At 47.3% G+C, this 22,258-nt stretch overlaps 30 non-coding genes across 30 annotated transcripts; all 30 read right to left on the reverse strand.

Annotated features, from left to right (window-relative positions):
* Positions 1 to 10: 10 nt before the first annotated feature.
* On the reverse strand, positions 11 to 151 carry LOC149446884 (U4 spliceosomal RNA). Its single transcript, XR_016306165.1, has one exon. It is a non-coding gene; the product is annotated as a U4 spliceosomal RNA (small nuclear RNA).
* A 551-nt stretch (positions 152 to 702) lies between these two features.
* Positions 703 to 775, reverse strand: TRNAK-UUU (transfer RNA lysine (anticodon UUU)). Its single transcript has one exon. It is a non-coding gene; the product is annotated as a tRNA-Lys (tRNA).
* Positions 776 to 1,395: 620 nt separating this feature from the next.
* Positions 1,396 to 1,536, reverse strand: LOC149446886 (U4 spliceosomal RNA). Its single transcript, XR_016306202.1, has one exon. It is a non-coding gene; the product is annotated as a U4 spliceosomal RNA (small nuclear RNA).
* Positions 1,537 to 2,088: 552 nt separating this feature from the next.
* On the reverse strand, positions 2,089 to 2,161 carry TRNAK-UUU (transfer RNA lysine (anticodon UUU)). The gene has a single exon. It is a non-coding gene; the product is annotated as a tRNA-Lys (tRNA).
* Positions 2,162 to 2,788: 627 nt separating this feature from the next.
* On the reverse strand, positions 2,789 to 2,929 carry LOC149446888 (U4 spliceosomal RNA). Its single transcript, XR_016306203.1, has one exon. It is a non-coding gene; the product is annotated as a U4 spliceosomal RNA (small nuclear RNA).
* Positions 2,930 to 3,481: 552 nt separating this feature from the next.
* Positions 3,482 to 3,554, reverse strand: TRNAK-UUU (transfer RNA lysine (anticodon UUU)). Its single transcript has one exon. It is a non-coding gene; the product is annotated as a tRNA-Lys (tRNA).
* A 627-nt stretch (positions 3,555 to 4,181) lies between these two features.
* On the reverse strand, positions 4,182 to 4,322 carry LOC149446890 (U4 spliceosomal RNA). The gene has a single exon (XR_016306205.1). It is a non-coding gene; the product is annotated as a U4 spliceosomal RNA (small nuclear RNA).
* A 561-nt stretch (positions 4,323 to 4,883) lies between these two features.
* On the reverse strand, positions 4,884 to 4,956 carry TRNAK-UUU (transfer RNA lysine (anticodon UUU)). The gene has a single exon. It is a non-coding gene; the product is annotated as a tRNA-Lys (tRNA).
* Positions 4,957 to 5,583: 627 nt separating this feature from the next.
* LOC149446892 (U4 spliceosomal RNA) lies at positions 5,584 to 5,724 on the reverse strand. The gene has a single exon (XR_016306206.1). It is a non-coding gene; the product is annotated as a U4 spliceosomal RNA (small nuclear RNA).
* A 1,257-nt stretch (positions 5,725 to 6,981) lies between these two features.
* LOC149446893 (U4 spliceosomal RNA) lies at positions 6,982 to 7,122 on the reverse strand. Its single transcript, XR_016306207.1, has one exon. It is a non-coding gene; the product is annotated as a U4 spliceosomal RNA (small nuclear RNA).
* A 559-nt stretch (positions 7,123 to 7,681) lies between these two features.
* Positions 7,682 to 7,754, reverse strand: TRNAK-UUU (transfer RNA lysine (anticodon UUU)). Its single transcript has one exon. It is a non-coding gene; the product is annotated as a tRNA-Lys (tRNA).
* A 633-nt stretch (positions 7,755 to 8,387) lies between these two features.
* Positions 8,388 to 8,528, reverse strand: LOC149446895 (U4 spliceosomal RNA). The gene has a single exon (XR_016306208.1). It is a non-coding gene; the product is annotated as a U4 spliceosomal RNA (small nuclear RNA).
* A 551-nt stretch (positions 8,529 to 9,079) lies between these two features.
* On the reverse strand, positions 9,080 to 9,152 carry TRNAK-UUU (transfer RNA lysine (anticodon UUU)). The gene has a single exon. It is a non-coding gene; the product is annotated as a tRNA-Lys (tRNA).
* A 620-nt stretch (positions 9,153 to 9,772) lies between these two features.
* On the reverse strand, positions 9,773 to 9,913 carry LOC149446897 (U4 spliceosomal RNA). Its single transcript, XR_016306209.1, has one exon. It is a non-coding gene; the product is annotated as a U4 spliceosomal RNA (small nuclear RNA).
* Positions 9,914 to 10,465: 552 nt separating this feature from the next.
* On the reverse strand, positions 10,466 to 10,538 carry TRNAK-UUU (transfer RNA lysine (anticodon UUU)). The gene has a single exon. It is a non-coding gene; the product is annotated as a tRNA-Lys (tRNA).
* Positions 10,539 to 11,165: 627 nt separating this feature from the next.
* LOC149446899 (U4 spliceosomal RNA) lies at positions 11,166 to 11,306 on the reverse strand. Its single transcript, XR_016305882.1, has one exon. It is a non-coding gene; the product is annotated as a U4 spliceosomal RNA (small nuclear RNA).
* A 1,257-nt stretch (positions 11,307 to 12,563) lies between these two features.
* LOC149446900 (U4 spliceosomal RNA) lies at positions 12,564 to 12,704 on the reverse strand. Its single transcript, XR_016305883.1, has one exon. It is a non-coding gene; the product is annotated as a U4 spliceosomal RNA (small nuclear RNA).
* A 559-nt stretch (positions 12,705 to 13,263) lies between these two features.
* Positions 13,264 to 13,336, reverse strand: TRNAK-UUU (transfer RNA lysine (anticodon UUU)). Its single transcript has one exon. It is a non-coding gene; the product is annotated as a tRNA-Lys (tRNA).
* A 633-nt stretch (positions 13,337 to 13,969) lies between these two features.
* Positions 13,970 to 14,110, reverse strand: LOC149446902 (U4 spliceosomal RNA). Its single transcript, XR_016305884.1, has one exon. It is a non-coding gene; the product is annotated as a U4 spliceosomal RNA (small nuclear RNA).
* A 551-nt stretch (positions 14,111 to 14,661) lies between these two features.
* On the reverse strand, positions 14,662 to 14,734 carry TRNAK-UUU (transfer RNA lysine (anticodon UUU)). Its single transcript has one exon. It is a non-coding gene; the product is annotated as a tRNA-Lys (tRNA).
* Positions 14,735 to 15,354: 620 nt separating this feature from the next.
* Positions 15,355 to 15,495, reverse strand: LOC149446904 (U4 spliceosomal RNA). Its single transcript, XR_016305885.1, has one exon. It is a non-coding gene; the product is annotated as a U4 spliceosomal RNA (small nuclear RNA).
* A 552-nt stretch (positions 15,496 to 16,047) lies between these two features.
* TRNAK-UUU (transfer RNA lysine (anticodon UUU)) lies at positions 16,048 to 16,120 on the reverse strand. Its single transcript has one exon. It is a non-coding gene; the product is annotated as a tRNA-Lys (tRNA).
* Positions 16,121 to 16,747: 627 nt separating this feature from the next.
* LOC149446906 (U4 spliceosomal RNA) lies at positions 16,748 to 16,888 on the reverse strand. Its single transcript, XR_016305886.1, has one exon. It is a non-coding gene; the product is annotated as a U4 spliceosomal RNA (small nuclear RNA).
* Positions 16,889 to 17,439: 551 nt separating this feature from the next.
* Positions 17,440 to 17,512, reverse strand: TRNAK-UUU (transfer RNA lysine (anticodon UUU)). Its single transcript has one exon. It is a non-coding gene; the product is annotated as a tRNA-Lys (tRNA).
* Positions 17,513 to 18,145: 633 nt separating this feature from the next.
* On the reverse strand, positions 18,146 to 18,286 carry LOC149446908 (U4 spliceosomal RNA). Its single transcript, XR_016305888.1, has one exon. It is a non-coding gene; the product is annotated as a U4 spliceosomal RNA (small nuclear RNA).
* A 552-nt stretch (positions 18,287 to 18,838) lies between these two features.
* On the reverse strand, positions 18,839 to 18,911 carry TRNAK-UUU (transfer RNA lysine (anticodon UUU)). Its single transcript has one exon. It is a non-coding gene; the product is annotated as a tRNA-Lys (tRNA).
* A 633-nt stretch (positions 18,912 to 19,544) lies between these two features.
* Positions 19,545 to 19,685, reverse strand: LOC149446910 (U4 spliceosomal RNA). The gene has a single exon (XR_016305889.1). It is a non-coding gene; the product is annotated as a U4 spliceosomal RNA (small nuclear RNA).
* Positions 19,686 to 20,244: 559 nt separating this feature from the next.
* On the reverse strand, positions 20,245 to 20,317 carry TRNAK-UUU (transfer RNA lysine (anticodon UUU)). Its single transcript has one exon. It is a non-coding gene; the product is annotated as a tRNA-Lys (tRNA).
* Positions 20,318 to 20,937: 620 nt separating this feature from the next.
* LOC149446912 (U4 spliceosomal RNA) lies at positions 20,938 to 21,078 on the reverse strand. Its single transcript, XR_016305890.1, has one exon. It is a non-coding gene; the product is annotated as a U4 spliceosomal RNA (small nuclear RNA).
* Positions 21,079 to 21,629: 551 nt separating this feature from the next.
* TRNAK-UUU (transfer RNA lysine (anticodon UUU)) lies at positions 21,630 to 21,702 on the reverse strand. Its single transcript has one exon. It is a non-coding gene; the product is annotated as a tRNA-Lys (tRNA).
* Between the last annotated feature and the right edge of the window lie 556 nt (positions 21,703 to 22,258).

Below are 22,258 nucleotides of genomic sequence, written 5' to 3' on the forward strand. Positions count from 1 at the left end.
TATTGCTCAGTCTCCTGAGAGACTCTCAAAAATTGCCAGTGCTGACTGTATTTCAAGTCATCACAACGGGGTATTGGGATTAGTTTTCAATTAGCAATAATCACGCCTCAGGTGGACCTCATTGGCTATGATACTGCCACTGCGCAAAGCTAACCAAATCAGTGTCTGCCAATTTCTGCCCATCCTTGGAGGAGGTATTGACATTGAGGTGAGACACAAAAGTGTCATCCAGTGGGCCGCTGAGCATTCTGGGACTTGGCATGCTAATGTGACAGAGAAGACGCCTAAGCTGGCATTGTTTGCATTTGAAAGGACTAAGGAGAATGTCAAGTTTTGGGCCTAGATGTCAAATGGCTTTCTCCCACAGCAGTTCTCAAAGGCCACTGAATGCATATGGTCCGACGGCTGCACTGTTGGGGAAAAAAAAGCCAAGGTGGAAAGCTTTGGGCCCGTCGTTGAAAGCTTTGTGGATAACAAGCCTGAACTGGAGTCCAGGAAAGCTGGCGTAGACCAGGCTTGTTGGGAATCAGTTGTTCAGGCAAACACCTGCAGCCACCTTTATTTCTGGGCTAGATTCACAGAGCCTTGAAAGGGGGAATTTTGCATCCCTTAGGACATTTCCTCTCTCTAGGCCAGTGAGCACTCCGGCAGATGGGCATAAAGATTACCTTATCCGCAGCTCAACAACAAGGACAAAGCTACCGCCCGAACAGGGACTTGAACCCTGGACCCTCAGATTAAAAGTCTGATGCTCTACCGACTGAGCTATCCAGGCTCTGAAACCTCCAAAACAGTCCAATCTGCTTGAAACTTCACTTTTATGGCAGAAAAAGACCATTCGGCCAAAAGAAAGAGGAGATGTGTGCCTGAATGCACAAGTATTTGGCTCACTCCGGCTGGCCAATCGTCCTCTCCCATTCCATTTTTTAGGACAGCTTGCAACCATGCAGATAGGGTCCAGTCTGGTAGAGATGGAGAACGCTGAAAGTTTCTGGCTTAGTGTAACTTATAGGTCAATGCTCTTTCACTGAAAACAAGGGCCTTGCAAAAAACACACCGGCCAAACTGGTTCCTTAACCCTGGACCAACACGCTTCCAGTATTCTTCCTAATTGACTGGGTTACAAATAAAGAAAGTTCACCTTTAGCCTCATGATGCCAGGTCTAGCAGAGAAAAAGCAAGGAAAAATTGAATGAGGTAGAGTCCACTCTGGATTAAAGGCAAGTGGGGGGGAACGAGCATGACGTGGCAATCACATATTGTTCTACTCAGCAGGCTGCGTGATGACACAAAAGATCTCTATAGTGTCCCCGGCCCCGTTTCCTCAACTCTAACACATCTCAGTCTGCATCTTAGAAGCCATTGCTTTTCTGCTGTTTCAAACATATTGCTCAGTCTCCTGAGAGACTCTCAAAAATTGCCAGTGCTGACTGTATTTCAAGTCATCACAGCGGGGTATTGGGATTAGTTTTCAATTAGCAATAATCACGCCTCAGGTGGACCTCATTGGCTATGATACTGCCACTGCGCAAAGCTAACCAAATCAGTGTCTGCCAATTTCTGCCCATCCTTGGAGGAGGTATTGACATTGAGGTGAGACACAAAAGTGTCATCCAGTGGGCCGCTGAGCATTCTGGGACTTGGCATGCTAATGTGACAGAGAAGACGCCTAAGCTGGCATTGTTTGCATTTGAAAGGACTAAGGAGAATGTCAAGTTTTGGGGCCTAGATGTCAAATGGCTTTCTCCCACAGCAGTTCTCAAAGGCCACTGAATGCATATGGTCCGACGGCTGCACTGTTGGGGAAAAAAAAGCCAAGGTGGAAAGCTTTGGGCCCGTCGTTGAAAGCTTTGTGGATAACAAGCCTGAACTGGAGTCCAGGAAAGCTGGCATAGACCAGGCTTGTTGGGAATCAGTTGTTCAGGCAAACACCTGCAGCCACCTTTATTTCTGGGCTAGATTCACAGAGCCTTGAAAGGGGGAATTTTGCATCCCTTAGGACATTTCCTCTCTCTAGGCCAGTGAGCACTCCGGCAGATGGGCATAAAGATTACCTTATCCGCAGCTCAACAACAAGGACAAAGCTACCGCCCGAACAGGGACTTGAACCCTGGACCCTCAGATTAAAAGTCTGATGCTCTACCGACTGAGCTATCCGGGCTCTGCAACCTCCAAAACAGTCCAATCTGCTTGAAACTTCACTTTTATGGCAGAAAAAGACCATTCGGCCAAAAGAAAGAGGAGATGTGTGCCTGAATGCACAAGTATTTGGCTCACTCCGGCTGGCCAATCGTCCTCTCCCATTCCATTTTTTAGGACAGCTTGCAACCATGCAGATAGGGTCCAGTCTGGTAGAGATGGAGAACGCTGAAAGTTTCTGGCTTAGTGTAACTTATAGGTCAATGCTCTTTCACTGGAAACAAGGGCCTTGCAAAAAACACACCGGCCAAACTGGTTCCTTAACCCTGGACCAACACGCTTCCAGTATTCTTCCTAATTGACTGGGTTACAAATAAAGAAAGTTCACCTTTAGCCTCATGATGCCAGGTCTAGCAGAGAAAAAGCAAGGAAAAATTTAATGAGGTAGAGTCCACTCTGGATTAAAGGCAAGTGGGGGGGAACGAGCATGACGTGGCAATCACATATTGTTCTACTCAGCAGGCTGTGTGATGACACAAAAGATCTCTATAGTGTCCCCGGCCCCGTGACCCGCTTCCTCAACTCTAACACATCTCAGTCTGCATCTTAGAAGCCATTGCTTTTCTGCTGTTTCAAACATATTGCTCAGTCTCCTGAGAGACTCTCAAAAATTGCCAGTGCTGACTGTATTTCAAGTCATCACAGCGGGGTATTGGGATTAGTTTTCAATTAGCAATAATCACGCCTCAGGTGGACCTCATTGGCTATGATACTGCCACTGCGCAAAGCTAACCAAATCAGTGTCTGCCAATTTCTGCCCATCCTTGGAGGAGGTATTGACATTGAGGTGAGACACAAAAGTGTCATCCAGTGGGCCGCTGAGCATTCTGGGACTTGGCATGCTAATGTGACAGAGAAGACGCCTAAGCTGGCATTGTTTGCATTTGAAAGGACTAAGGAGAATGTCAAGTTTTGGGGCCTAGATGTCAAATGGCTTTCTCCCACAGCAGTTCTCAAAGGCCACTGAATGCATATGGTCCGACGGCTGCACTGTTGGGGAAAAAAAAGCCAAGGTGGAAAGCTTTGGGCCCGTCGTTGAAAGCTTTGTGGATAACAAGCCTGAACTGGAGTCCAGGAAAGCTGGCATAGACCAGGCTTGTTGGGAATCAGTTGTTCAGGCAAACACCTGCAGCCACCTTTATTTCTGGGCTAGATTCACAGAGCCTTGAAAGGGGGAATTTTGCATCCCTTAGGACATTTCCTCTCTCTAGGCCAGTGAGCACTCCGGCAGATGGGCATAAAGATAACCTTATCCGCAACTCAACAACAAGGACAAAGCTACCGCCCGAACAGGGACTTGAACCCTGGACCCTCAGATTAAAAGTCTGATGCTCTACCGACTGAGCTATCCGGGCTCTGAAACCTCCAAAACAGTCCAATCTGCTTGAAACTTCACTTTTATGGCAGAAAAAGACCATTCGGCCAAAAGAAAGAGGAGATGTGTGCCTGAATGCACAAGTATTTGGCTCACTCCGGCTTGCCAATCGTCCTCTCCCATTCCATTTTTTAGGACAGCTTGCAACCATGCAGATAGGGTCCAGTCTGGTAGAAATGGAGAACGCTGAAAGTTTCTGGCTTAGTGTAACTTATAGGTCAATGCTCTTTCACTGGAAACAAGGGCCTTGCAAAAAACACAACGGCCAAACTGGTTCCTTAACCCTGGACCAACACGCTTCCAGTATTCTTCCTAATTGACTGGGTTACAAATAAAGAAAGTTCACCTTTAGCCTCATGATGCCAGGTCTAGCAGAGAAAAAGCAAGGAAAAATTTAATGAGGTAGAGTCCACTCTGGATTAAAGGCAAGTGGGGGGGAACGAGCATGACGTGGCAATCACATATTGCTCTACTCAGCAGGCTGCGTGATGACACAAAAGATCTCTATAGTGTCTCCGGCCCCGTGACCCGCTTCCTCAACTCTAACACATCTCAGTCTGCATCTTAGAAGCCATTGCTTTTCTGCTGTTTCAAACATATTGCTCAGTCTCCTGAGAGACTCTCAAAAATTGCCAGTGCTGACTGTATTTCAAGTCATCACAGCGGGGTATTGGGATTAGTTTTCAATTAGCAATAATCACGCCTCAGGTGGACCTCATTGGCTATGATACTGCCACTGCGCAAAGCTAACCAAATCAGTGTCTGCCAATTTCTGCCCATCCTTGGACGAGGTATTGACATTGAGGTGAGACACAAAAGTGTCATCCAGTGGGCCGCTGAGCATTCTGGGACTTGGCATGCTAATGTGACAGAGAAGACGCCTAAGCTGGCATTGTTTGCATTTGAAAGGACTAAGGAGAATGTCAAGTTTTGGGGCCTAGATGTCAAATGTCAAATGGCTTTCTTCCACAGCAGTTCTCAAAGGCCACTGAATGCATATGGTCCGACGGCTGCACTGTTGGGGAAAAAAAAAAGCCAAGGTGGAAAGCTTTGGGCCCGTCGTTGAAAGCTTTGTGGATAACAAGCCTGAACTGGAGTCCAGGAAAGCTGGCGTAGACCAGGCTTGTTGGGAATCAGTTGTTCAGGCAAACACCTGCAGCCACCTTTATTTCTGGGCTAGATTCACAGAGCCTTGAAAGGGGGAATTTTGCATCCCTTAGGACATTTCCTCTCTCTAGGCCATTGAGCACTCCGGCAGATGGGCATAAAGATTACCTTATCCGCAGCTCAACAACAAGGACAAAGCTACCGCCCGAACAGGGACTTGAACCCTGGACCCTCAGATTAAAAGTCTGATGCTCTACCGACTGAGCTATCCGGGCTCTGAAACCTCCAAAACAGTCCAATCTGCTTGAAACTTCACTTTTATGGCAGAAAAAGACCATTCGGCCAAAAGAAAGAGGAGATGTGTGCCTGAATGCACAAGTATTTGGCTCACTCCGGCTGGCCAATCGTCCTCTCCCATTCCATTTTTTAGGACAGCTTGCAACCATGCAGATAGGGTCCAGTCTGGTAGAGATGGAGAACGCTGAAAGTTTCTGGCTTAGTGTAACTTATAGGTCAATGCTCTTTCACTGGAAACAAGGGCCTTGCAAAAAACACACCGGCCAAACTGGTACCTTAACCCTGGACCAACACGCTTCCAGTATTCTTCCTAATTGACTGGGTTACAAATAAAGAAAGTTCACCTTTAGCCTCATGATGCCAGGTCTAGCAGAGAAAAAGCAAGGAAAAATTGAATGAGGTAGAGTCCACTCTGGATTAAAGGCAAGTGGGGGGGAACGAGCATGACGTGGCAATCACATATTGTTCTACTCAGCAGGCTGCGTGATGACACAAAAGATCTCTATAGTGTCCCCGGCCCCGTGACCCGCTTCCTCAACTCTAACACATCTCAGTCTGCATCTTAGAAGCCATTGCTTTTCTGCTGTTTCAAACATATTGCTCAGTCTCCTGAGAGACTCTCAAAAATTGCCAGTGCTGACTGTATTTCAAGTCATCACAGCGGGGTATTGGGATTAGTTTTCAATTAGCAATAATCACGCCTCAGGTGGACCTCATTGGCTATGATACTGCCACTGCGCAAAGCTAACCAAATCAGTGTCTGCCAATTTCTGCCCATCCTTGGAGGAGGTATTGACATTGAGGTGAGACACAAAAGTGTCATCCAGTGGGCCGCTGAGCATTCTGGGACTTGGCATGCTAATGTGACAGAGAAGACGCCTAAGCTGGCATTGTTTGCATTTGAAAGGACTAAGGAGAATGTCAAGTTTTGGGGCCTAGATGTCAAATGTCAAATGGCTTTCTCCCACAGCAGTTCTCAAAGGCCACTGAATGCATATGGTCCGACGGCTGCACTGTTGGGGAAAAAAAAGCCAAGGTGGAAAGCTTTGGGCCCGTCGTTGAAAGCTTTGTGGATAACAAGCCTGAACTGGAGTCCAGGAAAGCTGGCGTAGACCAGGCTTGTTGGGAATCAGTTGTTCAGGCAAACACCTGCAGCCACCTTTATTTCTGGGCTAGATTCACAGAGCCTTGAAAGGGGGAATTTTGCATCCCTTAGGACATTTCCTCTCTCTAGGCCAGTGAGCACTCCGGCAGATGGGCATAAAGATTACCTTATCCGCAGCTCAACAACAAGGACAAAGCTACCGCCCGAACAGGGACTTGAACCTCAGATTAAAAGTCTGATGCTCTACCGACTGAGCTATCCGGGCTCTGAAAGCTCCACCTCCAAAACAGTCCAATCTGCTTGAAACTTCACTTTTATGGCAGAAAAAGACCATGCGCCCAAAAGAAAGAGGAGATGTGTGCCTGAATGCACAAGTATTTGGCTCACTCCGGCTGGCCAATCGTCCTCTCCCATTCCATTTTTTAGGACAGCTTGCAACCATGCAGATAGGGTCCAGTCTGGTAGAGATGGAGAACGCTGAAAGTTTCTGGCTTAGTGTAACTTATAGGTCAATGCTCTTTCACTGGAAACAAGGGCCTTGCAAAAAACACACCGGCCAAACTGGTTCCTTAACCCTGGACCAACACGCTTCCAGTATTCTTCCTAATTGACTGGGTTACAAATAAAGAAAGTTCACCTTTAGCCTCATGATGCCAGGTCTAGCAGAGAAAAAGCAAGGAAAAATTGAATGAGGTAGAGTCCACTCTGGATTAAAGGCAAGTGGGGGGGAACGAGCATGACGTGGCAATCACATATTGTTCTACTCAGCAGGCTGCGTGATGACACAAAAGATCTCTATAGTGTCCCCGGCCCCGTGACCCGCTTCCTCAACTCTAACACATCTCAGTCTGCATCTTAGAAGCCATTGCTTTTCTGCTGTTTCAAACATATTGCTCAGTCTCCTGAGAGACTCTCAAAAATTGCCAGTGCTGACTGTATTTCAAGTCATCACAGCGGGGTATTGGGATTAGTTTTCAATTAGCAATAATCACGCCTCAGGTGGACCTCATTGGCTATGATACTGCCACTGCGCAAAGCTAACCAAATCAGTGTCTGCCAATTTCTGCCCATCCTTGGAGGAGGTATTGACATTGAGGTGAGACACAAAAGTGTCATCCAGTGGGCCGCTGAGCATTCTGGGACTTGGCATGCTAATGTGACAGAGAAGACGCCTAAGCTGGCATTGTTTGCATTTGAAAGGACTAAGGAGAATGTCAAGTTTTGGGGCCTAGATGTCAAATGTCAAATGGCTTTCTCCCACAGCAGTTCTCAAAGGCCACTGAATGCATATGGTCCGACGGCTGCACTGTTGGGGAAAAAAAAGCCAAGGTGGAAAGCTTTGGGCCCGTCGTTGAAAGCTTTGTGGATAACAAGCCTGAACTGGAGTCCAGGAAAGCTGGCGTAGACCAGGCTTGTTGGGAATCAGTTGTTCAGGCAAACACCTGCAGCCACCTTTATTTCTGGGCTAGATTCACAGAGCCTTGAAAGGGGGAATTTTGCATCCCTTAGGACATTTCCTCTCTCTAGGCCAGTGAGCACTCCGGCAGATGGGCATAAAGATTACCTTATCCGCAGCTCAACAACAAGGACAAAGCTACCGCCCGAACAGGGACTTGAACCCTGGACCCTCAGATTAAAAGTCTGATGCTCTACCGACTGAGCTATCCGGGCTCTGAAAACTCCACCTCCAAAACAGTCCAATCTGCTTGAAACTTCACTTTTATGGCAGAAAAAGACCATGCGCCCAAAAGAAAGAGGAGATGTGTGCCTGAATGCACAAGTATTTGGCTCACTCCGGCTGGCCAATCGTCCTCTCCCATTCCATTTTTTAGGACAGCTTGCAACCATGCAGATAGGGTCCAGTCTGGTAGAGATGGAGAACGCTGAAAGTTTCTGGCTTAGTGTAACTTATAGGTCAATGCTCTTTCACTGGAAACAAGGGCCTTGCAAAAAACACACCGGCCAAACTGGTTCCTTAACCCTGGACCAACACGCTTCCAGTATTCTTCCTAATTGACTGGGTTACAGATAAAGAAAGTTCACCTTTAGCCTCATGATGCCAGGTCTAGCAGAGAAAAAGCAAGGAAAAATTGAATGAGGTAGAGTCCACTCTGGATTAAAGGCAAGTGGGGGGGAACGAGCATGACGTGGCAATCACATATTGTTCTACTCAGCAGGCTGCGTGATGACACAAAAGATCTCTATAGTGTCCCCGGCCCCGTGACCCGCTTCCTCAACTCTAACACATCTCAGTCTGCATCTTAGAAGCCATTGCTTTTCTGCTGTTTCAAACATATTGCTCAGTCTCCTGAGAGACTCTCAAAAATTGCCAGTGCTGACTGTATTTCAAGTCATCACAGCGGGGTATTGGGATTAGTTTTCAATTAGCAATAATCACGCCTCAGGTGGACCTCATTGGCTATGATACTGCCACTGCGCAAAGCTAACCAAATCAGTGTCTGCCAATTTCTGCCCATCCTTGGAGGAGGTATTGACATTGAGGTGAGACACAAAAGTGTCATCCAGTGGGCCGCTGAGCATTCTGGGACTTGGCATGCTAATGTGACAGAGAAGACGCCTAAGCTGACATTGTTTGCATTTGAAAGGACTAAGGAGAATGTCAAGTTTTGGGCCTAGATGTCAAATGGCTTTCTCCCACAGCAGTTCTCAAAGGCCACTGAATGCATATGGTCCGACGGCTGCACTGTTGGGGAAAAAAAAGCCAAGGTGGAAAGCTTTGGGCCCGTCGTTGAAAGCTTTGTGGATAACAAGCCTGAACTGGAGTCCAGGAAAGCTGGCGTAGACCAGGCTTGTTGGGAATCAGTTGTTCAGGCAAACACCTGCAGCCACCTTTATTTCTGGGCTAGATTCACAGAGCCTTGAAAGGGGGAATTTTGCATCCCTTAGGACATTTCCTCTCTCTAGGCCTGTGAGCACTCCGGCAGATGGGCATAAAGATTACCTTATCCGCAGCTCAACAACAAGGACAAAGCTACCGCCCGAACAGGGACTTGAACCCTGGACCCTCAGATTAAAAGTCTGATGCTCTACCGACTGAGCTATCCGGGCTCTGAAACCTCCAAAACAGTCCAATCTGCTTGAAACTTCACTTTTATGGCAGAAAAAGACCATTCGGCCAAAAGAAAGAGGAGATGTGTGCCTGAATGCACAAGTATTTGGCTCACTCCGGCTGGCCAATCGTCCTCTCCCATTCCATTTTTTAGGACAGCTTGCAACCATGCAGATAGGGTCCAGTCTGGTAGAGATGGAGAACGCTGAAAGTTTCTGGCTTAGTGTAACTTATAGGTCAATGCTCTTTCACTGAAAACAAGGGCCTTGCAAAAAACACACCGGCCAAACTGGTTCCTTAACCCTGGACCAACACGCTTCCAGTATTCTTCCTAATTGACTGGGTTACAAATAAAGAAAGTTCACCTTTAGCCTCATGATGCCAGGTCTAGCAGAGAAAAAGCAAGGAAAAATTTAATGAGGTAGAGTCCACTCTGGATTAAAGGCAAGTGGGGGGGAACGAGCATGACGTGGCAATCACATATTGTTCTACTCAGCAGGCTGCGTGATGACACAAAAGATCTCTATAGTGTCCCCGGCCCCGTTTCCTCAACTCTAACACATCTCAGTCTGCATCTTAGAAGGCATTGCTTTTCTGCTGTTTCAAACATATTGCTCAGTCTCCTGAGAGACTCTCAAAAATTGCCAGTGCTGACTGTATTTCAAGTCATCACAGCGGGGTATTGGGATTAGTTTTCAATTAGCAATAATCACGCCTCAGGTGGACCTCATTGGCTATGATACTGCCACTGCGCAAAGCTAACCAAATCAGTGTCTGCCAATTTCTGCCCATCCTTGGAGGAGGTATTGACATTGAGGTGAGACACAAAAGTGTCATCCAGTGGGCCGCTGAGCATTCTGGGACTTGGCATGCTAATGTGACAGAGAAGACGCCTAAGCTGGCATTGTTTGCATTTGAAAGGACTAAGGAGAATGTCAAGTTTTGGGGACTAGATGTCAAATGGCTTTCTCCCACAGCAGTTCTCAAAGGCCACTGAATGCATATGGTCCGACGGCTGCACTGTTGGGGAAAAAAAAGCCAAGGTGGAAAGCTTTGGGCCCGTCGTTGAAAGCTTTGTGGATAACAAGCCTGAACTGGAGTCCAGGAAAGCTGGCGTAGACCAGGCTTGTTGGGAATCAGTTGTTCAGGCAAACACCTGCAGCCACCTTTATTTCTGGGCTAGATTCACAGAGCCTTGAAAGGGGGAATTTTGCATCCCTTAGGACATTTCCTCTCTCTAGGCCAGTGAGCACTCCGGCAGATGGGCATAAAGATTACCTTATCCGCAGCTCAACAACAAGGACAAAGCTACCGCCCGAACAGGGACTTGAACCTTGGACCCTCAGATTAAAAGTCTGATGCTCTACCGACTGAGCTATCCGGGCTCTGAAACCTCCAAAACAGTCCAATCTGCTTGAAACTTCACTTTTATGGCAGAAAAAGACCATTCGGCCAAAAGAAAGAGGAGATGTGTGCCTGAATGCACAAGTATTTGGCTCACTCCGGCTGGCCAATCGTCCTCTCCCATTCCATTTTTTAGGACAGCTTGCAACCATGCAGATAGGGTCCAGTCTGGTAGAGATGGAGAACGCTGAAAGTTTCTGGCTTAGTGTAACTTATAGGTCAATGCTCTTTCACTGAAAACAAGGGCCTTGCAAAAAACACACCGGCCAAACTGGTTCCTTAACCCTGGACCAACACGCTTCCAGTATTCTTCCTAATTGACTGGGTTACAAATAAAGAAAGTTCACCTTTAGCCTCATGATGCCAGGTCTAGCAGAGAAAAAGCAAGGAAAAATTTAATGAGGTAGAGTCCACTCTGGATTAAAGGCAAGTGGGGGGGAACGAGCATGACGTGGCAATCACATATTGTTCTACTCAGCAGGCTGCGTGATGACACAAAAGATCTCTATAGTGTCCCCGGCCCCATGACCCGCTTCCTCAACTCTAACACATCTCAGTCTGCATCTTAGAAGGCATTGCTTTTCTGCTGTTTCAAACATATTGCTCAGTCTCCTGAGAGACTCTCAAAAATTGCCAGTGCTGACTGTATTTCAAGTCATCACAGCGGGGTATTGGGATTAGTTTTCAATTAGCAATAATCACGCCTCAGGTGGACCTCATTGGCTATGATACTGCCACTGCGCAAAGCTAACTAAATCAGTGTCTGCCAATTTCTGCCCATCCTTGGAGGAGGTATTGACATTGAGGTGAGACACAAAAGTGTCATCCAGTGGGCCGCTGAGCATTCTGGGACTTGGCATGCTAATGTGACAGAGAAGACGCCTAAGCTGGCATTGTTTGCATTTGAAAGGACTAAGGAGAATGTCAAGTTTTGGGGCCTAGATGTCAAATGTCAAATGGCTTTCTCCCACAGCAGTTCTCAAAGGCCACTGAATGCATATGGTCCGACGGCTGCACTGTTGGGGAAAAAAAAGCCAAGGTGGAAAGCTTTGGGCCCGTCGTTGAAAGCTTTGTGGATAACAAGCCTGAACTGGAGTCCAGGAAAGCTGGCGTAGACCAGGCTTGTTGGGAATCAGTTGTTCAGGCAAACACCTGCAGCCACCTTTATTTCTGGGCTAGATTCACAGAGCCTTGAAAGGGGGAATTTTGCATCCCTTAGGACATTTCCTCTCTCTAGGCCTGTGAGCACTCCGGCAGATGGGCATAAAGATTACCTTATCCGCAGCTCAACAACAAGGACAAAGCTACCGCCCGAACAGGGACTTGAACCTCAGATTAAAAGTCTGATGCTCTACCGACTGAGCTATCCGGGCTCTGAAAGCTCCACCTCCAAAACAGTCCAATCTGCTTGAAACTTCACTTTTATGGCAGAAAAAGACCATGCGCCCAAAAGAAAGAGGAGATGTGTGCCTGAATGCACAAGTATTTGGCTCACTCCGGCTGGCCAATCGTCCTCTCCCATTCCATTTTTTAGGACAGCTTGCAACCATGCAGATAGGGTCCAGTCTGGTAGAGATGGAGAACGCTGAAAGTTTCTGGCTTAGTGTAACTTATAGGTCAATGCTCTTTCACTGGAAACAAGGGCCTTGCAAAAAACACACCGGCCAAACTGGTTCCTTAACCCTGGACCAACACGCTTCCAGTATTCTTCCTAATTGACTGGGTTACAAATAAAGAAAGTTCACCTTTAGCCTCATGATGCCAGGTCTAGCAGAGAAAAAGCAAGGAAAAATTGAATGAGGTAGAGTCCACTCTGGATTAAAGGCAAGTGGGGGGGAACGAGCATGACGTGGCAATCACATATTGTTCTACTCAGCAGGCTGCGTGATGACACAAAAGATCTCTATAGTGTCCCCGGCCCCGTGACCCGCTTCCTCAACTCTAACACATCTCAGTCTGCATCTTAGAAGCCATTGCTTTTCTGCTGTTTCAAACATATTGCTCAGTCTCCTGAGAGACTCTCAAAAATTGCCAGTGCTGACTGTATTTCAAGTCATCACAGCGGGGTATTGGGATTAGTTTTCAATTAGCAATAATCACGCCTCAGGTGGACCTCATTGGCTATGATACTGCCACTGCGCAAAGCTAACCAAATCAGTGTCTGCCAATTTCTGCCCATCCTTGGAGGAGGTATTGACATTGAGGTGAGACACAAAAGTGTCATCCAGTGGGCCGCTGAGCATTCTGGGACTTGGCATGCTAATGTGACAGAGAAGACGCCTAAGCTGGCATTGTTTGCATTTGAAAGGACTAAGGAGAATGTCAAGTTTTGGGGCCTAGATGTCAAATGTCAAATGGCTTTCTCCCACAGCAGTTCTCAAAGGCCACTGAATGCATATGGTCCGACGGCTGCACTGTTGGGGAAAAAAAAGCCAAGGTGGAAAGCTTTGGGCCCGTCGTTGAAAGCTTTGTGGATAACAAGCCTGAACTGGAGTCCAGGAAAGCTGGCGTAGACCAGGCTTGTTGGGAATCAGTTGTTCAGGCAAACACCTGCAGCCACCTTTATTTCTGGGCTAGATTCACAGAGCCTTGAAAGGGGGAATTTTGCATCCCTTAGGACATTTCCTCTCTCTAGGCCAGTGAGCACTCCGGCAGATGGGCATAAAGATTACCTTATCCGCAGCTCAACAACAAGGACAAAGCTACCGCCCGAACAGGGACTTGAACCCTGGACCCTCAGATTAAAAGTCTGATGCTCTACCGACTGAGCTATCCGGGCTCTGAAAGCTCCACCTCCAAAACAGTCCAATCTGCTTGAAACTTCACTTTTATGGCAGAAAAAGACCATGCGCCCAAAAGAAAGAGGAGATGTGTGCCTGAATGCACAAGTATTTGGCTCACTCCGGCTGGCCAATCGTCCTCTCCCATTCCATTTTTTAGGACAGCTTGCAACCATGCAGATAGGGTCCAGTCTGGTAGAGATGGAGAACGCTGAAAGTTTCTGGCTTAGTGTAACTTATAGGTCAATGCTCTTTCACTGGAAACAAGGGCCTTGCAAAAAACACACCGGCCAAACTGGTTCCTTAACCCTGGACCAACACGCTTCCAGTATTCTTCCTAATTGACTGGGTTACAGATAAAGAAAGTTCACCTTTAGCCTCATGATGCCAGGTCTAGCAGAGAAAAAGCAAGGAAAAATTGAATGAGGTAGAGTCCACTCTGGATTAAAGGCAAGTGGGGGGGAACGAGCATGACGTGGCAATCACATATTGTTCTACTCAGCAGGCTGCGTGATGACACAAAAGATCTCTATAGTGTCCCCGGCCCCGTGACCCGCTTCCTCAACTCTAACACATCTCAGTCTGCATCTTAGAAGCCATTGCTTTTCTGCTGTTTCAAACATATTGCTCAGTCTCCTGAGAGACTCTCAAAAATTGCCAGTGCTGACTGTATTTCAAGTCATCACAGCGGGGTATTGGGATTAGTTTTCAATTAGCAATAATCACGCCTCAGGTGGACCTCATTGGCTATGATACTGCCACTGCGCAAAGCTAACCAAATCAGTGTCTGCCAATTTCTGCCCATCCTTGGAGGAGGTATTGACATTGAGGTGAGACACAAAAGTGTCATCCAGTGGGCCGCTGAGCATTCTGGGACTTGGCATGCTAATGTGACAGAGAAGACGCCTAAGCTGACATTGTTTGCATTTGAAAGGACTAAGGAGAATGTCAAGTTTTGGGCCTAGATGTCAAATGGCTTTCTCCCACAGCAGTTCTCAAAGGCCACTGAATGCATATGGTCCGACGGCTGCACTGTTGGGGAAAAAAAAGCCAAGGTGGAAAGCTTTGGGCCCGTCGTTGAAAGCTTTGTGGATAACAAGCCTGAACTGGAGTCCAGGAAAGCTGGCGTAGACCAGGCTTGTTGGGAATCAGTTGTTCAGGCAAACACCTGCAGCCACCTTTATTTCTGGGCTAGATTCACAGAGCCTTGAAAGGGGGAATTTTGCATCCCTTAGGACATTTCCTCTCTCTAGGCCTGTGAGCACTCCGGCAGATGGGCATAAAGATTACCTTATCCGCAGCTCAACAACAAGGACAAAGCTACCGCCCGAACAGGGACTTGAACCCTGGACCCTCAGATTAAAAGTCTGATGCTCTACCGACTGAGCTATCCGGGCTCTGAAACCTCCAAAACAGTCCAATCTGCTTGAAACTTCACTTTTATGGCAGAAAAAGACCATTCGGCCAAAAGAAAGAGGAGATGTGTGCCTGAATGCACAAGTATTTGGCTCACTCCGGCTGGCCAATCGTCCTCTCCCATTCCATTTTTTAGGACAGCTTGCAACCATGCAGATAGGGTCCAGTCTGGTAGAGATGGAGAACGCTGAAAGTTTCTGGCTTAGTGTAACTTATAGGTCAATGCTCTTTCACTGAAAACAAGGGCCTTGCAAAAAACACACCGGCCAAACTGGTTCCTTAACCCTGGACCAACACGCTTCCAGTATTCTTCCTAATTGACTGGGTTACAAATAAAGAAAGTTCACCTTTAGCCTCATGATGCCAGGTCTAGCAGAGAAAAAGCAAGGAAAAATTTAATGAGGTAGAGTCCACTCTGGATTAAAGGCAAGTGGGGGGGAACGAGCATGACGTGGCAATCACATATTGTTCTACTCAGCAGGCTGCGTGATGACACAAAAGATCTCTATAGTGTCCCCGGCCCCGTTTCCTCAACTCTAACACATCTCAGTCTGCATCTTAGAAGGCATTGCTTTTCTGCTGTTTCAAACATATTGCTCAGTCTCCTGAGAGACTCTCAAAAATTGCCAGTGCTGACTGTATTTCAAGTCATCACAGCGGGGTATTGGGATTAGTTTTCAATTAGCAATAATCACGCCTCAGGTGGACCTCATTGGCTATGATACTGCCACTGCGCAAAGCTAACCAAATCAGTGTCTGCCAATTTCTGCCCATCCTTGGAGGAGGTATTGACATTGAGGTGAGACACAAAAGTGTCATCCAGTGGGCCGCTGAGCATTCTGGGACTTGGCATGCTAATGTGACAGAGAAGACGCCTAAGCTGGCATTGTTTGCATTTGAAAGGACTAAGGAGAATGTCAAGTTTTGGGGACTAGATGTCAAATGGCTTTCTCCCACAGCAGTTCTCAAAGGCCACTGAATGCATATGGTCCGACGGCTGCACTGTTGGGGAAAAAAAAGCCAAGGTGGAAAGCTTTGGGCCCGTCGTTGAAAGCTTTGTGGATAACAAGCCTGAACTGGAGTCCAGGAAAGCTGGCGTAGACCAGGCTTGTTGGGAATCAGTTGTTCAGGCAAACACCTGCAGCCACCTTTATTTCTGGGCTAGATTCACAGAGCCTTGAAAGGGGGAATTTTGCATCCCTTAGGACATTTCCTCTCTCTAGGCCAGTGAGCACTCCGGCAGATGGGCATAAAGATTACCTTATCCGCAGCTCAACAACAAGGACAAAGCTACCGCCCGAACAGGGACTTGAACCTTGGACCCTCAGATTAAAAGTCTGATGCTCTACCGACTGAGCTATCCGGGCTCTGAAACCTCCAAAACAGTCCAATCTGCTTGAAACTTCACTTTTATGGCAGAAAAAGACCATTCGGCCAAAAGAAAGAGGAGATGTGTGCCTGAATGCACAAGTATTTGGCTCACTCCGGCTGGCCAATCGTCCTCTCCCATTCCATTTTTTAGGACAGCTTGCAACCATGCAGATAGGGTCCAGTCTGGTAGAGATGGAGAACGCTGAAAGTTTCTGGCTTAGTGTAACTTATAGGTCAATGCTCTTTCACTGAAAACAAGGGCCTTGCAAAAAACACACCGGCCAAACTGGTTCCTTAACCCTGGACCAACACGCTTCCAGTATTCTTCCTAATTGACTGGGTTACAAATAAAGAAAGTTCACCTTTAGCCTCATGATGCCAGGTCTAGCAGAGAAAAAGCAAGGAAAAATTGAATGAGGTAGAGTCCACTCTGGATTAAAGGCAAGTGGGGGGGAACGAGCATGACGTGGCAATCACATATTGTTCTACTCAGCAGGCTGCGTGATGACACAAAAGATCTCTATAGTGTCCCCGGCCCCATGACCCGCTTCCTCAACTCTAACACATCTCAGTCTGCATCTTAGAAGGCATTGCTTTTCTGCTGTTTCAAACATATTGCTCAGTCTCCTGAGAGACTCTCAAAAATTGCCAGTGCTGACTGTATTTCAAGTCATCACAGCGGGGTATTGGGATTAGTTTTCAATTAGCAATAATCACGCCTCAGGTGGACCTCATTGGCTATGATACTGCCACTGCGCAAAGCTAACTAAATCAGTGTCTGCCAATTTCTGCCCATCCTTGGAGGAGGTATTGACATTGAGGTGAGACACAAAAGTGTCATCCAGTGGGCCGCTGAGCATTCTGGGACTTGGCATGCTAATGTGACAGAGAAGACGCCTAAGCTGGCATTGTTTGCATTTGAAAGGACTAAGGAGAATGTCAAGTTTTGGGCCTAGATGTCAAATGGCTTTCTCCCACAGCAGTTCTCAAAGGCCACTGAATGCATATGGTCCGACGGCTGCACTGTTGGGGAAAAAAAAGCCAAGGTGGAAAGCTTTGGGCCCGTTGTTGAAAGCTTTGTGGATAACAAGCCTGAACTGGAGTCCAGGAAAGCTGGCGTAGACCAGGCTTGTTGGGAATCAGTTGTTCAGGCAAACACCTGCAGCCACCTTTATTTCTGGGCTAGATTCACAGAGCCTTGAAAGGGGGAATTTTGCATCCCTTAGGACATTTCCTCTCTCTAGGCCTGTGAGCACTCCGGCAGATGGGCATAAAGATTACCTTATCCGCAGCTCAACAACAAGGACAAAGCTACCGCCCGAACAGGGACTTGAACCCTGGACCCTCAGATTAAAAGTCTGATGCTCTACCGACTGAGCTATCCGGGCTCTGAAAGCTCCACCTCCAAAACAGTCCAATCTGCTTGAAACTTCACTTTTATGGCAGAAAAAGACCATGCGCCCAAAAGAAAGAGGAGATGTGTGCCTGAATGCACAAGTATTTGGCTCACTCCGGCTGGCCAATCGTCCTCTCCCATTCCATTTTTTAGGACAGCTTGCAACCATGCAGATAGGGTCCAGTCTGGTAGAGATGGAGAACGCTGAAAGTTTCTGGCTTAGTGTAACTTATAGGTCAATGCTCTTTCACTGAAAACAAGGGCCTTGCAAAAAACACACCGGCCAAACTGGTTCCTTAACCCTGGACCAACACGCTTCCAGTATTCTTCCTAATTGACTGGGTTACAAATAAAGAAAGTTCACCTTTAGCCTCATGATGCCAGGTCTAGCAGAGAAAAAGCAAGGAAAAATTTAATGAGGTAGAGTCCACTCTGGATTAAAGGCAAGTGGGGGGGAACGAGCATGACGTGGCAATCACATATTGTTCTACTCAGCAGGCTGCGTGATGACACAAAAGATCTCTATAGTGTCCCCGGCCCCATGACCCGCTTCCTCAACTCTAACACATCTCAGTCTGCATCTTAGAAGCCATTGCTTTTCTGCTGTTTCAAACATATTGCTCAGTCTCCTGAGAGACTCTCAAAAATTGCCAGTGCTGACTGTATTTCAAGTCATCACAGCGGGGTATTGGGATTAGTTTTCAATTAGCAATAATCACGCCTCAGGTGGACCTCATTGGCTATGATACTGCCACTGCGCAAAGCTAACTAAATCAGTGTCTGCCAATTTCTGCCCATCCTTGGAGGAGGTATTGACATTGAGGTGAGACACAAAAGTGTCATCCAGTGGGCCGCTGAGCATTCTGGGACTTGGCATGCTAATGTGACAGAGAAGACGCCTAAGCTGGCATTGTTTGCATTTGAAAGGACTAAGGAGAATGTCAAGTTTTGGGGCCTAGATGTCAAATGGCTTTCTCCCACAGCAGTTCTCAAAGGCCACTGAATGCATATGGTCCGACGGCTGCACTGTTGGGGAAAAAAAAGCCAAGGTGGAAAGCTTTGGGCCCGTCGTTGAAAGCTTTGTGGATAACAAGCCTGAACTGGAGTCCAGGAAAGCTGGCGTAGACCAGGCTTGTTGGGAATCAGTTGTTCAGGCAAACACCTGCAGCCACCTTTATTTCTGGGCTAGATTCACAGAGCCTTGAAAGGGGGAATTTTGCATCCCTTAGGACATTTCCTCTCTCTAGGCCAGTGAGCACTCCGGCAGATGGGCATAAAGATTACCTTATCCGCAGCTCAACAACAAGGACAAAGCTACCGCCCGAACAGGGACTTGAACCCTGGACCCTCAGATTAAAAGTCTGATGCTCTACCGACTGAGCTATCCGGGCTCTGAAAGCTCCTCCTCCAAAACAGTCCAATCTGCTTGAAACTTCACTTTTATGGCAGAAAAAGACCATTCGGACAAAAGAAAGAGGAGATGTGTGCCTGAATGCACAAGTATTTGGCTCACTCCGGCTGGCCAATCGTCCTCTCCCATTCCATTTTTTAGGACAGCTTGCAACCATGCAGATAGGGTCCAGTCTGGTAGAGATGGAGAACGCTGAAAGTTTCTGGCTTAGTGTAACTTATAGGTCAATGCTCTTTCACTGGAAACAAGGGCCTTGCAAAAAACACACCGGCCAAACTGGTTCCTTAACCCTGGACCAACACGCTTCCAGTATTCTTCCTATTTGACTGGGTTACAGATAAAGAAAGTTCACCTTTAGCCTCATGATGCCAGGTCTAGCAGAGAAAAAGCAAGGAAAAATTTAATGAGGTAGAGTCCACTCTGGATTAAAGGCAAGTGGGGGGGAACGAGCATGACGTGGCAATCACATATTGTTCTACTCAGCAGGCTGCGTGATGACACAAAAGATCTCTATAGTGTCCCCGGCCCCGTGACCCGCTTCCTCAACTCTAACACATCTCAGTCTGCATCTTAGAAGCCATTGCTTTTCTGCTGTTTCAAACATATTGCTCAGTCTCCTGAGAGACTCTCAAAAATTGCCAGTGCTGACTGTATTTCAAGTCATCACAGCGGGGTATTGGGATTAGTTTTCAATTAGCAATAATCACGCCTCAGGTGGACCTCATTGGCTATGATACTGCCACTGCGCAAAGCTAACCAAATCAGTGTCTGCCAATTTCTGCCCATCCTTGGAGGAGGTATTGACATTGAGGTGAGACACAAAAGTGTCATCCAGTGGGCCGCTGAGCATTCTGGGACTTGGCATGCTAATGTGACAGAGAAGACGCCTAAGCTGGCATTGTTTGCATTTGAAAGGACTAAGGAGAATGTCAAGTTTTGGGGCCTAGATGTCAAATGTCAAATGGCTTTCTCCCACAGCAGTTCTCAAAGGCCACTGAATGCATATGGTCCGACGGCTGCACTGTTGGGGAAAAAAAAGCCAAGGTGGAAAGCTTTGGGCCCGTCGTTGAAAGCTTTGTGGATAACAAGCCTGAACTGGAGTCCAGGAAAGCTGGCGTAGACCAGGCTTGTTGGGAATCAGTTGTTCAGGCAAACACCTGCAGCCACCTTTATTTCTGGGCTAGATTCACAGAGCCTTGAAAGGGGGAATTTTGCATCCCTTAGGACATTTCCTCTCTCTAGGCCAGTGAGCACTCCGGCAGATGGGCATAAAGATTACCTTATCCGCAGCTCAACAACAAGGACAAAGCTACCGCCCGAACAGGGACTTGAACCCTGGACCCTCAGATTAAAAGTCTGATGCTCTACCGACTGAGCTATCCGGGCTCTGAAACCTCCAAAACAGTCCAATCTGCTTGAAACTTCACTTTTATGGCAGAAAAAGACCATTCGGCCAAAAGAAAGAGGAGATGTGTGCCTGAATGCACAAGTATTTGGCTCACTCCGGCTGGCCAATCGTCCTCTCCCATTCCATTTTTTAGGACAGCTTGCAACCATGCAGATAGGGTCCAGTCTGGTAGAGATGGAGAACGCTGAAAGTTTCTGGCTTAGTGTAACTTATAGGTCAATGCTCTTTCACTGAAAACAAGGGCCTTGCAAAAAACACACCGGCCAAACTGGTTCCTTAACCCTGGACCAACACGCTTCCAGTATTCTTCCTAATTGACTGGGTTACAAATAAAGAAAGTTCACCTTTAGCCTCATGATGCCAGGTCTAGCAGAGAAAAAGCAAGGAAAAATTTAATGAGGTAGAGTCCACTCTGGATTAAAGGCAAGTGGGGGGGAACGAGCATGACGTGGCAATCACATATTGTTCTACTCAGCAGGCTGCGTGATGACACAAAAGATCTCTATAGTGTCCCCGGCCCCGTTTCCTCAACTCTAACACATCTCAGTCTGCATCTTAGAAGCCATTGCTTTTCTGCTGTTTCAAACATATTGCTCAGTCTCCTGAGAGACTCTCAAAAATTGCCAGTGCTGACTGTATTTCAAGTCATCACAGCGGGGTATTGGGATTAGTTTTCAATTAGCAATAATCACGCCTCAGGTGGACCTCATTGGCTATGATACTGCCACTGCGCAAAGCTAACCAAATCAGTGTCTGCCAATTTCTGCCCATCCTTGGAGGAGGTATTGACATTGAGGTGAGACACAAAAGTGTCATCCAGTGGGCCGCTGAGCATTCTGGGACTTGGCATGCTAATGTGACAGAGAAGACGCCTAAGCTGGCATTGTTTGCATTTGAAAGGACTAAGGAGAATGTCAAGTTTTGGGCCTAGATGTCAAATGGCTTTCTCCCACAGCAGTTCTCAAAGGCCACTGAATGCATATGGTCCGACGGCTGCACTGTTGGGGAAAAAAAAGCCAAGGTGGAAAGCTTTGGGCCCGTCGTTGAAAGCTTTGTGGATAACAAGCCTGAACTGGAGTCCAGGAAAGCTGGCGTAGACCAGGCTTGTTGGGAATCAGTTGTTCAGGCAAACACCTGCAGCCACCTTTATTTCTGGGCTAGATTCACAGAGCCTTGAAAGGGGGAATTTTGCATCCCTTAGGACATTTCCTCTCTCTAGGCCAGTGAGCACTCCGGCAGATGGGCATAAAGATTACCTTATCCGCAGCTCAACAACAAGGACAAAGCTACCGCCCGAACAGGGACTTGAACCCTGGACCCTCAGATTAAAAGTCTGATGCTCTACCGACTGAGCTATCCGGGCTCTGAAACCTCCAAAACAGTCCAATCTGCTTGAAACTTCACTTTTATGGCAGAAAAAGACCATTCGGCCAAAAGAAAGAGGAGATGTGTGCCTGAATGCACAAGTATTTGGCTCACTCCGGCTGGCCAATCGTCCTCTCCCATTCCATTTTTTAGGACAGCTTGCAACCATGCAGATAGGGTCCAGTCTGGTAGAGATGGAGAACGCTGAAAGTTTCTGGCTTAGTGTAACTTATAGGTCAATGCTCTTTCACTGGAAACAAGGGCCTTGCAAAAAACACACCGGCCAAACTGGTTCCTTAACCCTGGACCAACACGCTTCCAGTATTCTTCCTAATTGACTGGGTTACAGATAAAGAAAGTTCACCTTTAGCCTCATGATGCCAGGTCTAGCAGAGAAAAAGCAAGGAAAAATTTAATGAGGTAGAGTCCACTCTGGATTAAAGGCAAGTGGGGGGGAACGAGCATGACGTGGCAATCACATATTGTTCTACTCAGCAGGCTGCGTGATGACACAAAAGATCTCTATAGTGTCCCCGGCCCCGTGACCCGCTTCC

This window comes from Staurois parvus, unplaced genomic scaffold (assembly GCF_062004578.1).
Source record: "Staurois parvus isolate SC_StPar_1 unplaced genomic scaffold, SC_StPar_1.0 ptg000689l, whole genome shotgun sequence".
Taxonomy (NCBI): domain Eukaryota; kingdom Metazoa; phylum Chordata; class Amphibia; order Anura; family Ranidae; genus Staurois; species Staurois parvus.